This window comes from Schistocerca nitens, chromosome 5 (genome assembly GCF_023898315.1).
Source record: "Schistocerca nitens isolate TAMUIC-IGC-003100 chromosome 5, iqSchNite1.1, whole genome shotgun sequence".
In the NCBI taxonomy this organism is placed as follows: Eukaryota; Metazoa; Arthropoda; class Insecta; order Orthoptera; family Acrididae; genus Schistocerca; species Schistocerca nitens.
In genome coordinates, this window is record NC_064618.1 from 108,967,545 (window position 1) to 108,989,599 (window position 22,055).

General features: G+C 42.9%; 1 protein-coding gene across 1 annotated transcript in view; it reads right to left on the reverse strand.

Moving 5' to 3' along the window:
• Positions 1–22,055, reverse strand: part of LOC126259844 (RNA-binding protein Raly-like) — a 1,182,113-nt gene that overhangs the window by 185,079 nt on the left and 974,979 nt on the right. The window lies entirely within an intron of this gene.

Here is a 22,055-nt window from a genome sequence, read left to right on the forward strand (position 1 = left end):
TTCGATCCATGTCAGGCGTACCTTGTCATGTTTCAAAAGGCTGGTGCACACACAATTCAATGAACAACTAAATACATTTTGATTACGTCTCCATGTTTAGCAGTTTCGCGTTTATCTTGAAGTGATTCAATTGCGCCGTGAAGTTTTCTTATAATATTTTTCACCTGACGATAAAAATATACGTCACATGGCTGACACAGAGGATTGCAGTTTTCACAGTGCATGTAGCTTTTCCAGCAGTGTTCACAAATATGTCGTCCTTTATGTGTCGTCATTCCGACCACTCCATGAATCGACAAGTAAGATAATATCATTTACTTTAACGTATGGTTACACTACAGATTTCAGATATTGTCTGTACAGCCCTTTCGTTAATTTTCCTGATTTTCACGAGCTGATGACCACATTTCCGTATTCTGACTCCAAACGTTCAATTTCTTTAGCAACCCTAGGTCCGAATTTATTTTCGACCTCCTTTATACGCTTTCGTAAGAACACGCGTGGTAGCAATTCACCGGAGAATGTCAAAGCATATTCGTCTGTATACGGATGTATGGCTTTCCCCAAATTTCTCTTTTGCACCACAACTGTTTCTGGTCATCTAAACTCCAGTGATCGATGATATCTTGATTCGTAATGGCAATCCGTTTTATCGATATTCATACGGGGTCAGGACTGTAATCACCCATTATCAGCGCTACTTGCTTTCTGAATCGTTCTGCTGCTGCTAGAGTTTCTTCAAGTGTTGCGACAACATTTGCACTAATGAATTTAGTCACTTTGTCTAACGTACTCCGCCTTTTGTTTTAAAATTGTTTGTCGAATTCGCAATTGCAAAGAATGACACAGTTTTCAGACAGATACGAATCGGCTTTAGCCATTGCCCATTGTTGGAATGTACTCGTTGTCACTTGTCGTGGCGCGTCTGAGCATCCTCAAATTTTTCATGTGTTACAAACAAGACACAGGTTATCGAACTTAGTTGGTCTTTTTTCCATTTCCTCAAGTATCCTTTTCCGTATAAACGAGAGAAAGCGCTTTGTTGAATACTTTTCAATGAGAATTGGGATGAGCTTCAGCGAAGGCAACTGCTTTTGCTTTACATTTTATGGCAAATGGCTCTGAGCACTATGGGACTCAACAGCTGTGGTCATAAGTCCCCTAGAACTTAGAACTACTTAAACCTAACTAACCTAAGGACATCACACACATCCATGCCCGAGGCAGGATTCGAACCTGCGACCGTAGCAGTCGCGCGGTTCCTGACTGAGCGCCTAGAACCGCTAGACCACCGCGGCCGGCGCTTTACATTTTAATGGAATGTTTGTCGACGGATGTGCCTGAAAATTTGATGGGTTAAAACACTCGTCCATGTCTTCATTGAAGAGAGTACACGGCGAAGAACAAATTTCTTGTGTTAATAGCGGACGACGATATCCGAAAGTTAACAGACACTGGTATAGAAATGCTTACCTCATCAAACAGACACTGTTCATCATTCTCGCAGTTTAAAATGAGGTCTTCTTCATGAACGATAACACTCTCCATCACGTGTCGAACCGCTTTCTCTCCGATTCGTTCGCCCATCGCCATTGCGTTGCATTTATAAAATCGAGAGGATTTTCAGGAAGGACAGGTATGTCCTCGTCTCCTCGTAAATAGACAATGCGTAGCGTAAGGCATTCGTGAAAATTATCCTCATTTCTTCATCAAACTCTTCCATTTTTCTTCATGAGATTTGATTGTTGATGAATTTGCATTGTCGGACATTTTACATTCCGCACGCACACAAAACAAATGCAAGAGGAAATCGCAAAAAATGAACAAAAAAGGGGTGATTTGTGACTGGTAACTGCAAATGCACCAATGATTTTGAGCTCAGTGGAGAAATGAAAGCATATAAAAAAGTTAATACAATGGTTAAAATGACTTGGGAAAGGATTAGAAAATTTACGAACATTACATTTGACGCTAATAACTGAAGAAAAATAAAAATTACAGGAATATAACCAGATAAGAACCTGGCGCTTTCAATTTTCTAGTCGTATATTTTATCCATTACGCTACGGCACCAGTCAAAAAGCTACTGTTAATGTAGCTGAATAGGCTAAATTGCTTTTCGGCTTTTATTCGTGAACGTGGGTTCTCCAGAATGAATGGCTTCAGGGTGTGATACTTGAGTTCTTAACCTACACCACTATATAGGTGGTTGCAAAAAAGTTGATTGCACCACTGGGAACGTCTCCTTGTAAGTGTGCCCTGCCGTGGAACATCCAAACACATTGAAACGAAAGTGAATCTTGCATCGTTTGGCGAAATTCCGAAATACTCAAGGATGAAATACAGGGAGGGAAAGGTTATCTTCAGCTTGTACAGCTAGAAAGTGCCACTTCAAGCGTCGGTAGACACGAAAGAGAGGCAGTAATTGAGAACGAAATGAGAGAAGTTTGCAGTCTATCATCCACTTTATTTAATCTGCATATTAAGCCAACAGTAAAGAAAAGAAAGACATAATGTGAAAAAGGAATTAAAGTTCCAGGAAAAGAGAAAAAATATCTTTGAGGTCTGCGGATGACAATTTAATTCTTTCACCGACGGTGAAGGAGGGCCAGGGGCACCAAGGTTCGAATATAGTAAGGAGGTAGCTATACAGGGAAGAACAGACTTCCATAGGTGAGAACAGCTTGTAAGGCTGCGTTCAGGTCTTCGCACTGGAGACCACAACAAAATATCTGTAAATAGCCTTTGCTGACGAATACTTATCTCTATAGTGGCACCATATGTTACCTATCTACTTTGTTATGTTTACTTCTTAATTGATGCCTCCATCAAATCTAGTCAGCACAGTAGTGTCCCTTATGCTGCACTGCACAGGCCGGAGTGGCCGAGCGGTTCTAGGCGCTACAGTCTGGAACCACGAGACCGCTACGGTCGTAGTTTCGAATCCTGCCTGGGGCATGGATCTGTGTCATGTCCTTAGGTTAGTTAGGTTTAAGTAGTTCTAAGTTACAGGGGACTGATGACCTCAGAAGTTAAGTCTCATAGTGCTCAGAGCCATTTGAACTATTTTGCTGCACTGCATAACTTTCGACTCAGGTTTCCTTACCGTAACGTCTGTTCCCTCTGCATCCGTTTCGGCCACGGACCTTCCTTCCTTGCGTCTAAGACAAACAAGATAAGAGGAGCATGATGATATGTGATACACAAATCGAACTTGCTTTTACGATGAATAACTCCAGTTAGGGTGCAGTAGTTCAATTAGTAATGTTTCTTCTTTACTATAGACTCGATTCGGCTATCGCACCATTCTCAAGTAAACCTGAAGATGTTACATTTCGTGATTCTACATTCTTTTATAAAAGTGAAGCATAAAGGTCAGTTTACACAGATGACAACACTGCATCAGTGAGTAACCTTTCAACTGTCTATTTGTTACTTCACTACTGGCCATTAAAATTGCTACACCACGAAGATGACGTGCTACAGACGCGAAATTTAACCGACGGGAAGAGGATGCTGTGAGATGCAAATGATTAGCTCTTCAGAGCTTTCACCCAATGTTGGCGCCGGGGGCAACACCTACAATGTGCTGACATGAGGTAAGTTTCCAACTGATTTCTCATAGACAAACAGCAGTTGACCGTCGTGGTCTGGTGAGACGTTGTTGTGATGCCTCGTGTAAAGGGGAGAAATGCCTACCGTCACGTTTCCGACTTTGATAAAGGTCGGATTGTAACCTACCGCGATTGCGGTTTATCGTATCGCGACATTGCTGCTCGCGTTGGTCGAGATCCAATGACTGTTAGCAGAATATGGAATCGATGGGTACAGGAGGGTAATATGGAACGCGGTGCTGGATCCCAACGGCCTCGTACATTAGCAGTCGAGATGACAGGCATCTTATCTGCATGGTTGTAACGGATCGTGCAGCCACGTCTCGATCCCTGAGTCAACAGATCGGGAAGTTTGCAAGATAAAAACCATCTGAACGAACAGTTTGACGACGTTTGCAGAAGCATGGACTATCAGCTCGGAGACCATGGCTGCGATTACCCATGACGCTGCATCAGAGACAGGAGCGCCTGCGATGGTGTACTCAACGACCAACCTGAGTGCACGAATGGTAAAACGGCATTTTTTCGGATGAATCTAGGTTCTGTTTACAGCGTCATAATGGTCGCATCCGTGTTTGGCGACATCGCTGTGAATGCACATTTCAAACGTGTATTCGTCATTGCCATACTGGCATATCAGCCGGCGTGATGGTATAGGGTGCCATTGGTAATACGTCTCGGTCACCTCTTGTTCGCATTGACGGCACTTTGAACAGTGGACGTTACATTTCAGATGTGTTACGACCCGTTGCTCTACCCTTCATTTAATCCTTGCTAAACCCTTCATTTCAGCAGGATAATGTACGACCGCATGTTGCAGGTCCTGCACGGGCCTTTCTGGATACAGAAAATGTTCGACTGCTACACTGGCTAGCACACACTTCAGATCTCTCACCAATTGAAAACGTCTGGTCAATGGTGGCCGAGCAACTGGCTCTTCACAATACGCCAGTCACTACACATGATGAACTGTGGTATCGTGTTGAAGCTGCATGGGCAGCTGTACCTGTACACGCCATCCAAGCTCTGTTTGACTCAATGCCCAAGAGTATCAAGGCTGTTATTACGGCCAGAGGTGGTTGTGCTGGGTACTGATTTCTCAGGGTCTATGCACCCAAATTTCGTGAAAATGTAATCACATGTCAGTTCTGGTATAATATACACTCCTGGAAATTGAAATAAGAACACCGTGAATTCATTGTCTCAGGAAGGGGAAACTTTATTGACACATTCCTGGGGTCAGATACATCACATGATCACACTGACAGAACCACAGGCACATAGACACAGGCAACAGAGCATGCACAATGTCGGCACTAGTACAGTGTATATCCACCTTTCGCAGCAATGCAGGCTGCTATTCTCCCATGGAGACGATCGTAGAGATGCTGGATGTAGTCCTGTGGAACGGCTTGCCATGCCATTTCCACCTGGCGCCTCAGTTGGACCAGCGTTCGTGCTGGACGTGCAGACCGCGTGAGACGACGCTTCATCCGGTCCCAAACATGCTCAATGGGGGACAGATCCGGAGATCTTGCTGGCCAGGGTAGTTGACTTACACCTTCTAGAGCACGTTGGGTGGCACGGGATACATGCGGACGTGCATTGTCCTGTTGGAACAGCAAGTTCCCTTGCCGGTCTAGGAATGGTAGAACGATGGGTTCGATGACGGTTTGGATGTACCGTGCACTATTCAGTGTCCCCTCGACGATCACCAGTGGTGTACGGCCAGTGTAGGAGATCGCTCCCCACACCATGATGCCGGGTGTTGGCCCTGTGTGCCTCGGTCGTATGCAGTCCTGATTGTGGCGCTCACCTGCACGGCGCCAAACACGCATACGACCATCATTGGCACCAAGGCAGAAGCGACTCTCATCGCTGAAGACGACACGTCTCCATTCGTCCCTCCATTCACGCCTGTCGCGACACCACTGGAGGCGGGCTGCACGATGTTGGGGCGTGAGCGGAAGACGGCCTAACGGTGTGCGGGACCGTAGCCCAGCTTCATGGAGACGGTTGCGAATGGTCCTCGCCGATACCCCAGGAGCAACAGTGTCCCTAATTTGCTGGGAAGTGGCGGTGCGGTCCCCTACGGCACTGTGTAGGATCGTACGGCCTTGGCGTGCATCCGTGTGTCGCTGCGGTCCGGTCCCAGGTCGACGGGCACGTGCACCTTCCGCCGACCACTGGCGACAACATCGATGTGCTGTGGAGACCTCACGCCCCACGTGTTGAGCAATTCGGCGGTACGTCCACCCGGCCTCCCGCATGCCCACTATACGCCCTCGCTCAAAGTCCGTCAACTGCACATACGGTTCACGTCCACGCTGTCGCGGCATGCTACCAGTGTTAAAGACTGAGATGGAGCTCCGTATGCCACGGCAAACTGGCTGACACTGACGGCGGCGGTGCACAAATGCTGCGCAGCTAGCGCCATTCGACGGCCAACACCGCGGTTCCTGGTGTGTCCGCTGTGCCGTGCGTGTGATCATTGCTTGTACAGCCCTCTCGCAGTGTCCGGAGCAAGTATGGTGGGTCTGACACACCGGTGTCAATGTGTTCTTTTTTCCATTTCCAGGAGTTTATTTGTCCAATAAATACACGTTTCTCATCTGCATTTCTTCTTGGTGTAGCAATTTTAATAGCCAGTAGTGTAGATTGTTGTAATCACGTATGTCCCATTTCTATAGAATATTTTCCTGAAATACTTTTGACTGTTGGACTGAAGGTTAATTCCAGTTGATGCTTTCTGTATACAGAGTAATCACTGCATGTGAGCGACGTTTGTTGTGTTACATTCATGTTATAATTTTGTTACGATTTCTTATAGTTAGCTTTTGTTTTCTGTTTAATGTGTTCTTTATTAGTTCCTGTTTTCCATAATTTCAATAACATTTTCAAAGAAACTATTATGTTTCAGATCAAATTTTTCTTTAATGAACAGATGAATCTCAAATACAAAAATTGTTAGTAAATTATATTAATGAACCACCGCCCTCAAAGTTAAAAATTATCTACAAAATTTTATTGACATTTTGGGAAACGAGAATGGACAAAACACGCAGTAAACAAAAAAAAAAAAAACGTAATCATCAGTACAGATCATAACAAACTTATAATATCAATGAAACGTATTGAACATCGCTGACTAGCATTGATTACACTGCCCCCATTAACCACTGACCTTGCCGTTGGTGCAAAGGCTTGCATGCCTCAGTAATACAAACGCCTTTGGTGCAACCACAGCGGAGGGTATCTGTTGAGATTCCTGACAAACTTGTGGTTCCTGAGGAGGGACAGAACCTTTTTCAGTACTTGCAGGGGCAACAATCTGGATGACTTACTGATCGAGCATTGTAACATAATCCGAAACGGCGTTTCTGTGCTGGTTCTGCGAACGGCTGAATGTAAGGAGAAACTACACCTGGCATTCTGCTCTACTGCATGATTAAACGATCATGGCATCCTCTTGGGTAAAACAGTCCCCCATTAGGATCTCCGCGCGCGGACTGCTCACGAGAAACAAAACTATCGTTCTGCGGGTCGGAGCGTGGTATGTCAGCTCCACAAACCGGGAAGGTAGGTTATAACTTTTAAAAATGGAAATGGACAGCTGAAAGTTAGCTACAGTAGGAGTTAGTGAAGTTCGATGGCAGGAGGAACAGGACATCGGGTCAGGTGATCACAGGGTTATAAATACAAAATCGAATAGAGCTAATGCAGAAGTAGGTTTAGTAATAAATAAAAAAATGGTAAAGCGGTTAAGTTACTATGAATAGCATAGTGAACGCGTTATTGTAGCCTAGACAGGCACGAAGCTCACAGCCACCACAATAGTACAAGTTTATACGTCAAGTAGCTCCGCAGACGATGAAGAGATTGAAGAAATGTGTGATTAAATAGAAAAAAATTATTCAGATGATAAGGAGAGACGAAAATTTAATAATCATGGGGGACTGGAATTCGATAGCAGAGAACGGAACAGGAGGAAATATAGTAGATAAATATGGACGGAGGAGAAAGAATGAAAGAGGAAGTCGCCTGATAGAATTTTGCACAGAGCATAATTTAACCATAGCTAGCACTTGATTTAAGAATCATGAAATCTGTACATGTGAAAGAGAATCTGAGACACTGGAAGGTTTCAGACCGATTATATAACGCTAAGACAGAGATTTCGGAACCAGATATTTAATTGAAAAACATTTTCAGACGCATAAGTGGAATACGACCACAATTTATTGGTTATGAATTGTAGATTAAAACTGAAGAAACTGCAAAAAGGTTGGAATTTTAGAAGATGGGACTTGGATAAACTGAAAGAACCAGAGGTCTTAGAGCGTTTCAGAGCGAGCATTAGGGAACCATTGGCAAGTACAGGTGATTTTAATAAGTCACGGTTACAAAATACTAACACAAATTCTTTAGAAAAGAATGGAAGAACTCGTAGATGCCGACCTCGTGGACGATCAGTTTGGATTCCGGAGAAATGTAGGAACACGCAAAGCAGTACTGACCCTACAACTTTTCATGGAAGATAGGTTAAGGAAAGGCAAGCCTATGAATACAGAATTTGTAGACTTAGAGAAGGCTTTTGACAATGTTGAATGGAATACACTCTTTCAAATTCTGAAGGTAGCATGGGTAAAATACAGGAAGCGAAATGCTGTTCACATTTTGTACAGGAAATAGATGGCAGATATAAGAGTCGAGGGGCATGATAAAGAAACAATGGTTCAGAACGAAATGAGACAGGCTTCTAGCCTATCCCTGGTGTTATCCAATCTGGATATTGAGCAAGTAGTATAGGAAAAAAAGAGAAAATTTGGAGAAGGAATTAATGTCCAGGGAGAAGAAATAAAATCTTTGAGGTTTGTCGATGACAATGTGATTCCGTCAGAGACAGCAAAGGATTTGAGGAGTAGTTGAACGGAATGGACAGTATTTTGAAAGGAGGTTATAAGATGAACATTAACAACAGCAAAACGAGGATAATGATATGTAGCCGAATGGAATCACTTGATGCTGAAGGAATTAGATTAGGAAATGAGACACTTAGAGTAGTATATTAATTTTGCTATTTGGGCAGCAAAATAGCTGATGATGGTCGAAGAAGATAGGATATGAAGTGTAGACTGGCTATGGCAAGAAAAGCATTTCTGAATAAGAGGAATCTGTTAACACCCAGTATGGTTATAAGTGTCTGGAGGTCTTTTCTGAAAGTATCTATATGGAATGTAGCCATGTATTGGAGTGAAACATGGATAATAAACAGTTTACACAAGAAGAGAATAGAATAGACTGAAATGTGGTTCTACAGAATACTGTTGAAGGCGTAACTAATTTTACTTTATGTTATTTACACGTCATGTTCCGTAGGGCGACACTGAAGAGCAAATATCCAAGGTCATGGAACGTGTCAGTACATGAAATTACAACATAAAAGTAATAACAGATAAAAATAAATGTTCACGAACCTGAAAAAAGTCGGTCCATAAGTTTAGGTAAACGCTATCAGCAATACAATAAGAATCAGCTTAATTTTTGAAGCAACTTCTCGACAGAATCAGGGGGTACTGAATAGAATTTTGACTAGAAGTGTATCGGTCGGCAGGACACATACTGAGACATCAAGGGGTCACCACTTTAGTATTGGAGGGAAGCATGGGAGGTAAAAATCGTAGAGCGTGACCAAGAGACGAACACAGTAAGCATATTCAATGGATGTAGGTTGCAGTAGTTACTCGAAGATGAGGAGGCTTGTACATGATATAACAGCGCGGAGAGTTCCATTAAACCAGTCTTCGGAGTGAAAATCACAAGAACAACACATAAAGCATCAACCAGAATGAACTTTCAATCCAGATGATAAAAGCCTTTCACTAAAATATTCTATAGAAATAGGACGTACGTGATTATAACAATATTGCAACAAATAGACAGTCGACCGTTTACTCACTGATGCAATATGGTCATCTATGTAAACTGACATTCATGGAGCAGTTTTATAAACGTATGTAGACTCAAGAAATGTAACATCCAAAGGTTTAGTTGAGAATGGCGCTACGACCGAAACAAGCTTGTAGTAAAGAAGAAATATTAATCATTAAGCTATTGCAGCTCACATGGAATTATTTATTATAAAATGTCATGTTATGACGCATTTTATGCTACGGGCCCGACCGTAAACAGAACTTACCTTTTTCCGTCTTGTACTTTATCTAATTTTTTTTATTAAATACTATAAGCTACTCCTCTGTATTTTATCTTTATTTGTACTCTACTTAATTCTTATTCCACCTAACAATACTGAATACTTTCTCTATTCTCCACTAATGTCAAGCACGTTAAACTGAAAACTGATAACACTTTAGCGAAATCTATTCAGTAATTACTTTGTCATTGGTGTCTTCAGCTATCTGAAATCTTCATTGTTCTAGAGACGTTGAAGTTCAATCTGAGAGAAATATCCGATGAAATAGTTCCAATGCGAGAAAAAAAAACATCCAGCTGCGCATACAACGTTGTAATTCCCAAGAATTAAAAAACTTATCAATCTGTGGAAATTTACAATGAATAGAACGAATTGAGGAGTGATTAGTTGCCACTAAGAAGGCGATCAAAACTTAAATTATGGCCCACTAGGTGTTTCCAGAGTTTTCTGCAAAACAACGGACGCACCCAGTGCTTGGGCTAAATTGAGAGTCGGGTTGTAAGATACGTACGGCTGCGAGTCGAAGAAGGTGGTTCAAGACTGCAATGAAGCAGGTGGTTTCATGTGTTTTGGAAGGGGAAATAGCCGTAAGGGCTGCTACTGCTAGCTTTCATATTCCTATAACTACACTGCAAAGGAGATTAAAATCATTTTGGTAATCAGGAGACACCTTACACGGATTTTCGCAAATCGGCAGTTGACGAAAATTACTCTTAAAGCCGCTTCCTAAGGTTCAGTTTCAAAAGTTGGTTACGATTTGGCTGAGGCTTTCAAGCTCCCTCACAGATTTAACAGACATATGGATCGAAACTTTATGAAGAAGCACCCACATCTCCCTTATATAAACCCTCAGTCCATAAGTTTAAAGATTTGCGTCAGATTCAATCGATCACATGTCGAAATATTTTTTAACCAACAGTTTTCTGATTATGTTGTACTTTTCGTATATATACCGATTTATTTGTTTGTAAACCATAGAAACACCTTTTTATTTAAAAACTTATAGTTTTTTGTGTGGCCCATACTATGCGATACGTTTCTTAACACCTCGAATTGTACGCCTTGGAAAACCTGTTTTTGCTGTGTGTTTCTTGGATCGAAATCATTCTTTCACCATTTGTATCAAAATAAATGTCCGAATAAAGGTCTTGTGATGTTTTACCTTATTTCAAGGCAACAGCAGAAGTTGTATACCAATTTTGGCTTGATGGCCCACGCTAGTCGTCGTTCTCCTCTTACTTCTTTCTGTCCACCGAATTAAAAAAGTAGCCCGCAGTTTTATGTGGTGATAAGTACTTTGTTTAACGCCTTAAGATGTATTTTCAAATTAGGAGTCAACAGCTCGTTAGCGCTAAGAACGAACCTTTTCCGAAAAAATGGTGGAATATCGTTTGAATACCAATGCCATTTCTGCAGGTGAAGTACAGTTTCCGCTCTACAATGTGAGACTTATCAGTTAGTGACGGGATTTTGGGTTGGCAGATTCAGCCTGCTTCAATTTCTTTGATCCCTTGGCAGTTCAGGTTTCACTGTAATAATTGTTATGAATAATATTAACAATCACATCCGAGAAAGAAGCCTTTACATCAAAGATCTGAAAACTAGAAACGATGTATCAACTAAGCAAAATTGTCTACAAGAAATCGTAAACATCCCTGATATCAGGATACGACGTTAATAGACATTAATACCCTGTATGGCCCAGAACGACTTGCTATCAACAAGAAAAGTTCGATCGAGAAATGACAAAAGAGAGACAGAACGATGTTGGCGAAAATCCTGTGGCCACTCAAATGTTGTTGTTGTTGCTGTTATGTGGTCTTCAGTCCAGAGGTTGGTTTGATGCAGCTCTCCATGTGCAAGCTTCTTCATCTCCCAGTACCTACTGCAACCTACATCCTTCTGAATCTGTTTAGTGTATTCATCTCTTGGTCTCCCTCTACGATTTTTACCCTTCACGCTGCCCTCCAATACTAAATTGGTGATCTCTTGATGCCTCAGAACATGTCCTACCAACCGATCCTTTCTTCTAGTCAAGTTGTGCCACAAATTTCTCTTCTCCCCAATTCTATTCAATACCTCCTCATTACTTATGTGATCAACCCATTTAATCTTCTGCATACTTCTGTAGCACCACTCTGTAGCCACTCAAATAACATCGCGAAATCAGGAGACGACACAGCGACTGGTCCACACACACGAAGATAAGAACGCAGGTACCATTCGTAGGAGAGAATTGTCTTCTTTTGCCACATTTCTGGTATGAGTCTTAAATGATTGAGGGAAAAGCATCTGTTACCGTCTCAAAACAAAAACCAAGGAGGCGTTTTAAACCGCCAAAAATTAGGGTAAGCGAGGATGATATGCAAAAAGAAAAATCTCCAAGACTGCCATGGTTTCCAAGCAATGGCATGGTTAAAAACCGGTAAAACGAAGGAACAGCATATGATATTAATGCGAAAATGCTGGGCCTAAGATAAACGAACGGTCATAGGAAGACCCAACGGTACCGACCAACCGCCGTGTCATCCTTAGCCGGTAGCCGTCACTGGATGCTCGTGACCAGAGGCGCTACTTCTCGTTCAAGTAGCTCCTCAGTTGGCCTCACAAGGACAAGATAAATGACAAACACCATTGAAATAACGTAGTCTCTAGGTGAGAGAAAAGACAACACGATTTTCAATGCCCACAGCTTCCGGCAAATGAATCGCCATGTGGTGGAACACTATGTAGCTCGTACGTGATCAGCACACCGCTCTCCCGACCGTTGCCAGTTTTCGTGACTAAAGATAATGTGCATTGTTTTCTATATGACGCTGTTGACCGATCCGACTTCGCACACGTAGCATTGACAAGGACAAGCGAAAATCCCCATCGCACGCCCCTCCGATTGAGTGTTAAGAGGGGCGAGTGGATAGCCCGTCTAAAACTGAACAGAGCTAAGCATGAAAACAGGAAGAAGGTGTACTGAACTGTGAAAAAAAATAGAAACAATGAACGGTCCTAAGAGAGAAGCAGCCTGGAAGAGCAACAAAGTCGTGGGGAAATGGTGACGGTGTTAGCCTGCCATGTGGGTGACCTGAGTTGAAATCCCTCTCGTGTCCGTTTTTCTTTGTTACTTCACGACATTATGAGTTATCCGTCCGGTCACTGAATTCTTCGTTCTTTTTATGTAGCCTTGGCGGTTGTCATATTATACTCTGGTAATAGAATATAAAACAACAATTGGCCGGGTGTGAACCACGTTACAACAAAGGGATTCAAGAGGCAACACTTCCAAAACAGAACACAACTTTAAAAATGTGTGTTTTGACAGAGCACAAAGAAACTATGTGATTGTGAAACTGTTACGTTCGTCTGTTGCAGTTTGTGTCATAAGCTATTATGTATTCATCGTTTCCTTCGGGAGTGATCACATTCACAATCATATGAACGCCTAAATCTGGCAAGGTGGGATGTGTCCCTCACTTATCAGGCGTACAAGTTAGTACGCCGATAAGAGATTCTTATCATAAGGCACACGTACTTTCACTAATGCGTGTATGACACACCGGACGTGTTCAGCAGTGGACGATTCGGTTGACTTTTCGCCTTGTCATTAAACGTTTGCAGTTCCCATTCGAAACCCAACTCCTTTCGGCCGCTAGTAGAGTAGGTGTGCAGAATCACAGAATCATTTGCCATTATAGGTCCCTACCTTACACCTCACGGTTGCAAACGGACGCTACACCAATACACAGACACAAATCTGAATAAGCAAAAAATAAATAAATAAAATAAAAAGTAAAAAATTTACACGAGAGAGGTGCCCACCCACTAAACTCACACAAATATCGCCTCCAGGATTTTATATTTGCCCCCACAACAACACAACACCCAAACTTTTACCCACGTCACGAAATTCAGCGTTAAGTGGTAGTGCAGTGCTCCTTTCCAATGAAGGTTGCCTTCCTTTTAAATGTTTTAAAATGCCTGTTTTGTCTTTTTATCATTACCTATTAGATCTTTCTTTCGTGTTTCTTAAATTATAAACGAAGAAACAAACATGGTATATTTTGTAAATGGCATCATATAATCATCCCTTTACTAGATTGTAAAACCGTTTTAAATTTTGTATGATAAATCTGGTAGTAATGTCTTCATGCATAGTATTGGTTGAAATGGTCTTGGTTGCAATTTCAGTTTTCTATTTTTCAACGACGCCGTTTCGCCTTATTTTGGCATCTTCAGGTTATCTTTTCTAGATGGGCGCATCTAGAAAAGATAACCTAAAGATGCCTTAATAAGGCGAAACGCGTCGTTAAAAAATAAAATACTAAAATTGCAACCAAAACTGTTTTAACCAATACTGTTGAGCACTGGTTTTCTGTATGCCACATATGGATTGGAAGAATTTCTTCATTCATACTCTGCCAAAGCTTTTATCTGAAGCGTGGATTAGTGTACAACTGACAGCCCATTCCCCACCCATATGGGGTGAGGGAGATGAAACAGCAAAAAAGGGGGGAGGGGGGGGGAACCATCGTAAGAATTGGTGGTACCAATTCTGATCTTCGGTCCTCCAGGAACGGATTGTGAATGAAATGGTATAATTCTCTCTTCATTTGGAACAGATATTGGCACAAGTGCACGAGCCATATAGTGACTGTATCTCTGACAAGCCATAGATCGCGAAGTGACAGCAGTGTGTTAGGAACTGGTTTCATACAGGGGCCAGCGCGTAACAGGGAACTTTCCAGCAAAGCACACGTGAGACGACTAAATCGACCGGCGAGCTATTTTCAGTGCGACCTGGATGTTTGACTGCCGCGTCCTACACGCTGGGATTTAGCGCCTGTGGAGATGAGCGTCGGAAGGCCTCCTAGAAATGTGTGACGCGAGGAATGCAGCGGCAAGTGGCGGGGACTCGGCCGCGGCTCGGCCGCTTCCTCGACCGCCCAGGAAGCCAGGAATAGCGGAGCTTGTCGGCAGCATCGGCGAACGCTCGGCGTAGCGCAAACGAGCTGACGCCCGCTGACCCTAAATTGGGTACGACTGCTGGGAAATTCTCCGGAACGCAGGGTGATTAACGGCTGCTTACTTCACGGCACACCCGCGAGAAGGATTTATTTGCTGACCATTTACTCTCACAGGCCACTTGCTCTGTTAGCATAAGCTGCTGAAAATTATGTAACGTAATATTACATCTTAACACGATAATTCGACGTAAATGTCCCATCTACTAGCTAGCATGAACCGCATCTTTCCCGAAATTAGATTGTGCAGCAATAAAACCTGAATTGATAGAAAGCAAGCACCAGACAACTATTTTCAAACGGGTTCTTCATGCTGTGACAAGATAACTAGTACCCCTTCCCCTGCAGGCTAGATAGTTGTTTCGTTTCTATTGTTGCCTTTCTTCTGTGGTTTTCTGTGTGTGTAATTCATTCTCGTCGTCTTACATTCACGAATTAGGCACCTGCCTGTTCAATCTTCATAATCTTCGTGTTTATCGCCTCCTTTGTTGTCATAGTTCCGCAGTTTTCGAGTAATCTTTCATTTCTCTCTTTCTGTTCATATACTGTTGCCATCTACACTACTGGCCATTAAAATTGCTACACCACGAAGATGACGTGCAGTAGACGCGAAATTTAACCGACAGGAAGAAGATGCTGTGATATGCAAATGATTATCTTTTCAGAGCATTGACACAAGGTTGGCGCCGTTGGCCACAATTACAACGTGCTCACATGAGGAAAATTTGCAACCGATTCCTCATACACAAACAGCAGCTGGCCGATGTTGCCTGGTGAAACGTTGTTCTGATGATTCGTGTAAGGAGGAGAAATGCGTACCATCACGTTTCCGACTTTAATAAAGGTCGTATTGTAGCCTATCGCGATTGCGGTTTATCGTATCGCGATATTGCTGCTCGCATTGGTCGAGATCCAATGACTGTTAGCAGAATATGGAATCGGTCGGTTCAGGAGGATAATACGGAAGGCAGTGCTGGATCCCAACGGCCTCGTATCACTAGCAGTCGAGATGACAGGCATCTTATCCACATGGCTGTAACGGAGCGCGCAGCCACGTCTCGATTCCTGAGCCAACAGATGGGGACGTTTGCAAGACAACAACCATCTGCACGAACAGTTCGACGATGTTTGCAGCAGCATGGACTATCAGCTCGGAGACCATGGCTGCGGTTACCCTTGACGCTGCATCACAGGCAGGAGCGCCTGCGATGGTGTACTCGAACGACCGTACTTGGGTGCACGAATGGCAAAACGTCATTTTCACGGATGAATCCAGGTTCTGTTTACAGCATCATGATGGTCGTATCCGTGTTTGGCGACATCGCGGTGAACGCACATTGCAAGCGTGTATTCGTCATCGCCATACTGGAGTATCACCCGGCGTGATGGTATGGGGTGCCATTGGTTACACGTCTCGGTCACCTCTTGTTCGCATTGACGGCACTTTGAACAGTGGACGTTACGTTTCAGATGTGGTACGACCCGAGGCTCTACCCTTCATTCGATCCCTGCGAAACCCTACATTTCAGCAGGATAATGCACGACCCCATGTTGCAGGTTCTGTACGTGCCTTTCTGGATACAGAAAATATTCGACTGCTGCCCTGGCCAGCACATTCTCCAGATCTTTTACCAACTGTAAACGTCTGATCAATAGTGGCCGAGCAACTCGTTCATCACAATACGCCAGTCACTATTCTTGATGAACTGTGGTATCGTGTTGAAGCTGCATGGGCAGCTGTACCTGTACACGCCATCCAAGCTGTGTTTGACTAAATGCCCAGGCGTATCAAGGCCGTTATTACGGCCCGAGGTGGTTGTTCTGGGTACTGATTTCTCAGGATCTGTGCACCCAAATTGCGTGAAAATGTAATCACATATCATTTCTAGTATAATATATGTGTCCAACGAATACCCGTTTATCATCTGCATTTCTTCTTAGTGTAGCAATTTTAATGGCCAGTAGTCTATCCTGTTCAAAAATGGTTCAAATGGCTCTAAGCGCTGAGGGACCATCTGACGTTATCAACCCCCTAGACTTAGAACTACTTAAAAGCTAACTATCCTGAGGATATCATACACATCCATGCCCGAGGCAGGATTCGAACCTTCGACCATAGCAGCAGCGCGGTTCCGGACTGAAGCGCCTACAACCGCTCGGCCACAACGTCCGGCGTCTGTCTTGAATTCAGCTATTTTCTCATTAATTATCTGTACATTAAACTCACTTTGAACGTTTTCGTTTAAATTAAATTTGTTCCGGTGTATGGTCAAGCGCCGGCACGCCAGTCGGGAACGTTAGAGCAAAGAGGGCTGTGGAGTTGTCAGCCAATAGGACGCTGAACGACCCCTTTCCAGGTCGACAACGCGACAGCAGCGGCCTCCAGGCGAAGAGAACATACACGCCGCGCCCGACTGGTCGCGCACAGTTCTACACCAGCGTCAGGATTAGACACTTAAAGACCAGTGACTTACGAACTGTATATACGGAAGAGATTTCTTATTGGCATGTCGACCTTTGCTTGTGATACTTGTGTCTTATTGTTAGAGTTAAGTATTGTCATTGTTCATTTCGTAATAAAATTCATTAGTACGATTTGCCTGAATTGTTTGTCTAGCTATCCGAGAACGCAGGCTTCCTAGACACCCCATATTCGACGAGTCGGCAGGATTCAACAAAATTGCTTCTGGTGTAGCGCTTAACTGAAAATGGCTCTGAGCACTATGGGACTCAACATCTGAAGTCTTAAGTCCCCTAGAACTTAGAACTACTTAAACCTAACTAACCTAAGGACATCACACACATCCATGCCCGAGGCAGGATTTGAACCTGCGACCGTAGCAGCAGCGCGGTTCCGGACTGCAGCGCCTAGAACCGCGTGGCCACCGCGGTCGGCAGCGCTTATCTCTTCTCAATAATCTGATCTACGCTGCATACGTTTTCCTATCTTGTTTCTGTTTCTTTACACAGTTCTCGTCGAGACTCAAGATAATTTGTGTTGCCACATGAGTATAATAATTTAATTTCGTTTCTTGTCAGGTATTATAATTATTAACTGACACTTTACTTCAAACGTGTGCAGTTTTTCATCTGTATGGGTATCACAGTCATAAACCTTGTCTCAGCCCAGATTTTCCGACGAGTGTACTAGTATTTCCTTGTTAATTCATATTTACCACGAAAGGACGTAATCTTCATATTATGCAATGAGATTATTAAACCTTGTATATACAGTATTTGGTTTGGCTTATGTTCCGCTGGGACTAATCTTCACCTCCTCGTATTATTAACTTATCACCTGCAAATAGTAGTAACCACATATAATCATGTTTATCGAATTTAATTAATCTAATTTAGTTTCTCTATCATTCTCTGAATTAAAATTTTTATGGACATCATCACTACAAGAGTTAAAAGAAGAATGAGTGGATCGCAACTGCCGCTCTTCGTGATTCATTTTTATCTCATCTGGTCCTTTCTCACGCGTATTTATATTTTTTCTTCATAATAATAAGCTTCCAGATGGTGCAGGAGGAGAGATTAGTCTTTAACCTCCCGTCGGCAATGTGGTCATTAGAGGCGTAACACAAGCTCAGATTATGGAAGCTTGGGAAAGAAAATTGACCGCGCCCATTCAAAGGAACCATCCCGGCATTTGCCTGAATCGATGTAGGCAAATGACGGAAAATCTAAATGGTCGGACGCGGGTTTGGACCGTCATCCTCCCGAATTCGAGGTATAACTTCTGACTGTCCTCCTGAAATGTGGCGGGTACCTATTATGACTCATTATTTATGTCAATCAACTCGATAGTAAGCTTTCGTTGAACCTACATAAACACCCGTTTCAAAATAAAATTCTCCTCGTTTTTCTATTGAGTCGCTTTCTTGTCGCTATACGAAAGTCTTTAAGTCCACTTTGATCATCTTGAAGAAGTGCCTCAGCTAGAATTCTTTATTCTGTTAGGAAACATTTGTGGTAGGTCTGTGCTATTATGCATACATCTCATAAAAGCGGATGTGTGTGTGTGTGTGTGTGTGTGTGAGTGTGTGTTTGTGTTTGTGTGTGTATTCTACGTCTCCTCGTAAACCACTGCACCAATTTCAACCAAATTTGGTAAATGTGTCCCTTACGGTCAGGCAAACAATCGCTGCCGAAGAAAGAACAACCTACCCGTCATAGTTCAGGACATATGAGGTCATAAACAATGAAATCCGTGAAAAACTTCCGCATCCTGCGTGACTCTTCAATTTGTTACTTCGGTGCTACTAAAGCTATTAGCAATAAATTTCGCAAACAGTATTCACATATGCCACTAATGCACCTACAAAATTACATCATGATACCGCATACAATTCAGGAGATATGACGTCATAAACACTGAGATGCGTGGAAAACTACTGCATTGTGCATGACGTTTAAATTTATTACTTCTGATTCTACTCTATTGGCAACGGCATTTGCAGTCAGTATCCACATATGCCGCTGAATGTACCTGCAGAATTATATCATTGTGTGGCACACACATCAGGAGATACGACGTCATAAACACTACAATGCGTGAAAAAAAGTCGCATCGTGCATGACGTTTTAATACATTTACTCTTTACTACGTTGTGACTCCTAGAATAGAGTCAGCTTAAGGAAATACCTGACACCTGGCAGCGCCTTCAACTCCGAAACCCAAATGGCTCCATACGAAAAACAACAGCCATCTATCGAGCTGTGAGAGGCATTGCCGTAGAGACGGTCACAAAATCGCGTTGTAGACACGCGAAGCAGCTGTACCTACACATTTGTACATTATGTGTATTTTTTCTACAACTGTTTCACAATTTCAAAGATACTTTTACGAATAAATGAACATGAAATTTTGTTGATATTACACTACGAACAGATTCACATATTGATTCCGTATCTAATATAAAAATGGTTCAAATGGCTCTGAGCACTATGAGAACAACTGAGGTCATCGCCTAGAATTTAGAACTACTTAAACCTAACTAACCTAAGGACATCACACACATCCATGCCCGAGTCAGTATTCGAACCTGCAACGTAGCGGTCGCGCGGTTCCAGACTGAAGCGCCTAGAACCGCTCGTCCACTCCAGCCGGCTATCTAATAGAAAACTGTATTCCCATGCCGTGCCGGGTTTATCAGGTAGTATGTACGAGGGCCTTTTTGCAACCTCCGATAGGCTATAAGTAACAGACAAGTTCATAGGAAACAATTATTTTATTACCAAAAGTTTTGTGCACTTACAGTTACCTTTCATCATAATCACCGGAAAGATTGAGACATTTATCATACCTGTGGACCAGCTTTGCAATACTCTCTTCAAAAAATGTTTCCGTCAAATGAGCATTGACGTTGTTTTGAAGATCTTACTTGGTTGAAAGTGCTGCCCTCCTAACTACGTCTTCAGTTCAGGGAAAACGTGAAGTCTCTGGGTGCCAGGTCAGGACTGTTAGACGGATGATCGAGAATGTCCCATTGAAATTGTTCAAGGAGCTTTTGGATTGTACCAGCAGTATGTGAACCAGCATGGGTATGGATTAACACAATTCCTGAAGTCAGCATTACTCCTCGTTTGTTTTGAATGGCTCTCTGCAAACGTTGGAAAGTTTGACAATAAGTAGCTGCATTGGTAGTCGTTCCGGTTTGCATAAACTCTACAAGCAACACACCTTTTTGGTAACAAAACACAGTAGCCATAACCTTTCTGTTGTTGAATGTTTGTTTGAATTTTTTTGGTTTGTTTGGTGATTTTGGATGCATCCATTGTTGTGATTGTCGTTTTGTTTCCGCTGTGTTGTATTGCATCCAAGTTTCATCTCCAGTAACAACTGATTTCAAAAAAGTTCTGTTCTTCATCTTGATAACGGTCAAGGAAATTCAAAGCTGACGCCATTCAGTGACGTTTGCGTGCGTCCGTCAACAGTTTTGGAAACCAACGAGCACAAAGTTTTTGGAGCCTAAATGTTCAATAACGATAGAGTGTACGACATATGTTGAAACTTCTGATACTTCCGTAGACAAAACAGTAACGGTGAAGCTACGATTTCCTCTAACCATTCTGTCAACTTGTTCAACAAGGTCAGCTGTAACGACAGACTTGCGTCCTTGGCCCCCTTCATCATGTACGTCACTTCGTCCATCTTTAAAGTTTCCGCCTTATTCACGCACAACACCATCAGTCATGAACTTATCACCACATACTCGGCTCCTTCTCCGATGAATTTCTACTGCACTATTCCCTTCTGCTTGCAGAAACCGAATTACACTTCGTAATTGACACTTCGTGGAAGCTACAATGACGGCCGCCATGTTTACGTGGCTGAAGTGCACCACAGACTGATCAGACATGCCTTAAGGTCGACAATGGCGGAGTGTGTAGTGAGAGAGTTGCGCAGTAGCCTACAGCGCATGTCCACTTTCTGCCTTTCTCATAGCTTCTATTCTATGCGATCGGAGGTTGAAAAAAAAAAAAAAAAAAAAAAACGGCCCTCGTATACTGTATCCATAGTTGAGGAAGAGGTTTTCCGAAATTCTTCACCTAAGTGGATCAAGTACGTGATGAACAGATTTACAAAAATATTGGGCTGGTCCATAAATTTGTAGCATTGTTCCGTACGTTTAACAAACGAAACAGATATATCTAACAGAGGGTTTAGTCATCAATAATATGTTCTCCTCACTATTTACGACAGCCAACGCTAGAATAACTTTTCAGTTCCGCGACTGTGGAATTCACTGAGGCGAAGAACTCATCGACCCTCGTTCGGAGCGCTTTCTGACCCGGAAAGGAAGTTGCCTGGAGGTTGTTCCATAGAGAGCAAAAAACGAAGTTTGAGGGCGCAAGATTAGGTAATAAGGTGGCTGTGGAATGAATTCCCAACCCAGCTCGTGTATACAGTTTTTTGTCAGTCTAAAAGAATGCGGTAGGGCATTATCGTGGAGTAGCAGCACTTCGCGTAGTCTTCCTCGTCGTCGTACTTGGACTGCGACTGCAAGACGTCCACGTTGTCGACAAAATAAGGGTCAGCAGTGATGATTACACATTGGGGATGCAATTCTTAGTACACCACACCGTCACTGATCCACCGAATGCATAACATTAGCTTCTGTGGATGCACACAGGTCTTCTAACGGCCAGTTAACACAAAGACTTCATTTCTCGTCAACATTATGAATGAAGGATAGCACTGGT